General features: G+C 48.3%; 1 protein-coding gene across 4 annotated transcripts in view; it reads left to right on the plus strand.

Moving 5' to 3' along the window:
• tlk2 (tousled-like kinase 2) overlaps nt 1-5,130 on the plus strand; it is a 206,659-nt gene that overhangs the window by 37,616 nt on the left and 163,913 nt on the right. The window lies entirely within an intron of this gene.

The raw sequence follows: 5,130 nt of genomic DNA on the forward strand, positions 1-5,130 counted from the left end.
GAACACTTCAACCCCAGGGCATCAATGTGGACTTCACCAGTTTCCTCATTTCCCCTTCCCCCACCTCACTGCAGTTCCCAACTTTCAGCTCAGCACTGTCCCCATGACTTGTCCTGCTTACCTATCTTCTTTTCTACCTATCCACTCCACCCTCTTCCCCCACCCTGACCCATCACCTTCATCCCCTCCCCCACTCTCCTATTGTACTCTATGCTACTTTCTGCCCACTCCCACCCTCCTCTCACTTATCTCTCCACGCTTCAGGCTCTCTGTCTGTATTCCTGATGAAGGGCTTTTGCCCAAAATGTCGCATTTACTGCTCCTCGGATGCTGCCTGAACTGCTGTGCTCTTCCAGCACCACTAATCCAGTATCTCAGTTTGTGTCCTATAGCGCCAGCAATGCAGGGACTGCGCTGTTTTTAGTTTCTAAATGCAATTCAGTAATAAATTCAGTTGCATTTCATTCTGTCAGTATGTTCATTCTTTTTTAAACTTGGGAACTCCTTGCAGTGTTCATTTTTTGATTTTACAAGCACTGAGTACTGTTTTTGCTTCCAGTCACCACCACAAATGGTGTGATTAGTGGGGTTGATTTCCACGACCTTGCCCTACACACCTTGTGTTTGACTAACTCCCTTTTTGTAATTGTAAGGAAATGATGAATTTGCCTTGTGGTCCACTGGATTTAGGAAAATAACTGCACTGCAATATGGGACTAATCTTCGATCCATTGACCTAGGCATTGAGAAGAGACATTCTGGACTGTATGCCTAAAAATAGAAACTGAGTACTTGTATTGGAAAAATGAAGATTCTGAAATAGTTTGGCTGTATATTGCTCCTAAATCTTTTGGTCAAGACCATGTGTGAACTAAACCTTGTAGTAACTTCTGCCACAGAATGCTTTATCCTGCTGAATGAATGCCATTTTGCATTTGTTCCATTTTTAAAAAGTTAGCAGTAATGTTGATTGCAAAGCTTTGACTCATTCCTATTGGACTACAGTTACTTGGTTCCCGGACAATGGTGATCAGAGAAGAAGATTTGATCCTTTAGGAAGGAATTTGGTGTTCTTAATTTTTAAAGTAATGAAAGGTCAACATACCAGGGTAATTATTTCCAAAAGAGCTCCATGCCTTCATTATCAGAGTTGAGGAGAAAAAAAATCTCCATCTTATAATTGCAACAAATAACTTGAAGTTTTTTGTTTCAAATTATAGAAGACTGCTTTCTGCTTCTTTCCTCAGTACAACTCAAGGTTGTGAGTTAAAGACTAAAACCAAGAACTGCAGATAAGACCATAAGACATGGAAGCAGAAGTTAGGCCATTCATCCCATCGAGTCTGCTCTGTCATTCAATCATGGCTGCTAGGTTTCTCAAACCCTTTCTCCCCCTCCCATTCCCCATAACCCTGGATCCCCAAGAACCTATCTATCTCTGTCTTCAATGTACTCAATGACATGGCCCCTACAGCCTTCTGTGGCAATGAATTCCATAGATTCATCACACTCTCTACCTGAAGATGTTTCTCCTTATTTCTACCCTAAGGTTATGCCCTCTGATCCTATTCTTTCCTTTCAATGGAAACATCTTCCCAACATCTTTGTCCAGGCCATTCAGCATTCTAAATTTCAAATAGATCCCCCAACCCCTAGTCCTTCTAAGCTCCATTTGAATATAGACCGAGTCCTCAAACATTCCTCGTATGTTAAGCTGATCATTCCTGGGACCATTCTTGTGAACTTCCTCTGTACACGCTCCAGGGCCAGTACACCTTTTCTGAGAGATGGGCCCAAAACAGCACATAATACTCCAGATGTGGTCTGACCAGAGCCTTCTAGAACCTATATTACATCCAAAACAAATATCCTCCATTGCATTTTCCTTCCAAACACTGACTCAACCTGCGAGTTTAACTAAACTGCCAAGTCTGTTTGCACTTCAGGCTTCTGAATTTTCTCCCCATTTAGAAAATAGTCCATACCCCTCTTTTTTTTTTTCCCCAATCAAAGTACATGACCTCACACTTTACCACATTGTACTCCATCTGCCACTTCTTTGCCCACTCTCCTGACCTGTCCAAACCCTTCTGCAGCCTCCCTGCCACCTCAATGCTACCTATCCCTTTTACCATCTTTTTGTATTGTCTGCAAACCTGGCCAGAACTCCCTCAATTCCTTCATCTGGATCGTTAATGGATGATGTGAAAAGTTGTGGTCCCAACACTGAGCCTTGCGGGACACCACTTGTCACCAGCTATCATCCTGAGAAGGATCCGTTTTATCCCCATTTTCTGCCAGACAGCTAAGTTTCTATCCATGTTAGCACCTTGCCTCCTAACATCATGGACCATTATGTTACTTAGCAACCTCCTGTGCAGTACCTTGTCAAAGGCCGCCTTGAAATCCAGGTAGATAACATCCATTAGCTCACTTTTGGTCTAACCTCATTATTGAGGACTTGGACAGAAGGGAGGTGTGGGCGCAGGTTTTGCAATTCCTGTGGTGGCAAGGGAAGGTGCCAGGAGGGAAGGGTGCGTTGGTGGGGTGGGGGAGGGGGTGGGGAGAACATGGACCTGGCAAATGAGTTGTAGAGGGAATGGTCTTTTTGGAAAGTGGGTGGGGTGGGAAATATGAGGTCTGTTTGTAAGCGGTGGAAATGGTAGAGCATGATGTGGTGTATATGGAAGTTTGGGGTGGAAGGTGAGGACTGGGAGGTTCTGTCCTTGTTACATATGGAGGTATGGGAAGTGGATGAGATGTGCTGGAGGGCATCTTCAACCATGTGGGAGGGGCAATTGTGGCCTTTAAAGAATGAGGCCATCTGGTGTGTTCTGTGGTGGAACTGAGAGCAGATGCAGCAGAGGGAGAGGAATGAGTGTCAGTGGAAGGGTACTGGTGGGTATGCCAGGGAGATGAAGAAACAGAGGCTATGGTCACGGCAGGTAGAGGCGTATAGGGACTGGATGTCCATTCTAAAAATGAGGCTTGGGGAACTGGGGAGCAAATGTCTTGGAAGGGGTGGAGGGTGTGGGTGGTGTCCCATACGTATCGTTTGGCTGAACTGGTCCTCGCCCTCAATAATTTTTCCTTTGAATCCTCCCATTTCCTTCAGACAAAAGGGGTAGCCATGAAAACCCACATGGGCCCCAGCTATGCCTGTCTCTTCATCGGTTACATGGAACAGTCCATCTTCCACAGTTACATCGGCACTATTCCCTAGCCTTTCCTCCGCGACATTGACTGACTGTGTATTGGTGCTACCTCATGCTCCCACGAGGAGGTTGAACAGTTCATCAACTTCTCCACACATTCCGCCACAGCCTTAAAAGTCACTTGGACCACCTCAGACACATCCCTCCCCTTCCTGGACCTCTCCATCTCCATCAACGGTGACCGACTCAACATTGACCTCTCTTCTACAAATCCACTGACTCCCACAAGTACCTGGACTAATCTCCGCCTCTTCCTACCCTGCCTCTGGTAAAAATGATGTCCCCTATTCCCAATGCCTCTGCAACATCTGCTTCCAGAAGGACCAGTTCCACCACAGTACGCACCAGATGGCCTCCTTCTTTGAAGACTGCAATTTTCCCTCCCACATGGTTGGTGCCCTCATCCACTTCCTGCACCTCTGTCCTTGAACCCCACCCCTCCAACCGTAACAAGGACAGAACCTCTCTGTCCTCCCCTTCTACCCCACCAACCTCCCATGTACATCACATCATCCTCTGCCATTTCCACACCTACAAACAGACCCCCACCACCAGAGATATATTTCCCTCTCACCCCTATCCACTTTCCCTGAAGACCGTTCCCTCCGGAACTCCATCCGGTCCACGCGTCCCAGCAACCCACCTCACCCTCCCCTTCCAGCACCTTCCCTTGCCACCACAGGAATTGCAAAACCTGCACCCACACCTCCCCCCTCACTTCTGTCCAAGGCCCCAAAGGAACCCTCCACATTCATCAGAGTTTTACCTGCGTGTCCACACATCATTTACTGTGTCCATTGCTCCTCTACATTGGGGAGACAGTATGTTTACTTGCAGAGTGCTTCAGACAACATCTCTGGGACACCTGCACCCACCAACCCCACTGCCCAGTGGTCGAACACATCAGCGTCCCCCTCCCACTCCGCCAAGGACATGCAGGTCCTGGGCCTCCTCCATCACCACTCCCTAACCACCTGGAGGAAGAATGCCTCCTCTTCTGCCTTGGGACCCTCCAACCACACGGGATCAATGTTGATTTCGCCAGTTTCCTCATCCCCTTGCCCCAGCTTATCCTAGTTCCAACCTGACACCGCTCTCTTGAACTGTTCTGCCTTTCCATCTTCCTTCCCACCTATCTGCTTCACCCTCCTCTCTGAACTATCACTATTACCCTCACCTCCATTTACCTATCACAGTCTCAGCTTCCCCCCCCCCCCCCCCCCCCCCCCCTCCCCACCCCCCCCCCCCCCCTCCAATTTCACCATCCCCTCTGCTCACCGCCTCATTCCTGATGAAGGGCTTTTGCCCGAAACATTGATTCTCCTGCTCCTCAGATGCTGCCTTGACTTGCTGTGCTTTTCCAGCACCACCCTCCTGACATTTTTCACCTAGTGACTGGTGGGAATCTGGGACTCCACTGCCTCTAAGAATGATGGAGGCAGAAACTCTCAGCATTTAAGTATTTGTGATGTCTTGACTGTGGGCCTAGATCTAGAAAATGGGGTTAGAATAGTCGGTTGTTTTTGACTGGTGCAGACTCAAAGGGCCTTTTTTTTTGTGTGTGTGTGCGCTGTACACCTGACTTTTTCAGCTCAGTTCTGAATGAGTTAATGTGTTGCTGGAAAAGCGCAGCAGGTCAGGCAGCATCCAAGGAGCAGGAGAATCGACGTTTCGGGCATGAGCCCTTCAGGAATGAGGAAAGTGCCAAGCAGTCTAAGATAAAAAAGGTAGGGAGGAGGGACTTGGGGGAGGGGCGTTGGAAATGCGATCAGATTTCTCCAGTTTCCTCATTTCCCCTCCCCCCACCTTGTCTCAGTCAAATCCCTCGAACTCAGCACCACCTTCCTAACCTGCAATTTTCTTCCGGACCTCTCTGCCCCCCCCCCCCCCCCCCCCCCCCCCCCACCCCCCCCCC

The sequence above is a fragment of the Chiloscyllium plagiosum genome, chromosome 33, assembly GCF_004010195.1.
Source record: "Chiloscyllium plagiosum isolate BGI_BamShark_2017 chromosome 33, ASM401019v2, whole genome shotgun sequence".
Classification (NCBI taxonomy): Eukaryota; Metazoa; Chordata; class Chondrichthyes; order Orectolobiformes; family Hemiscylliidae; genus Chiloscyllium; species Chiloscyllium plagiosum.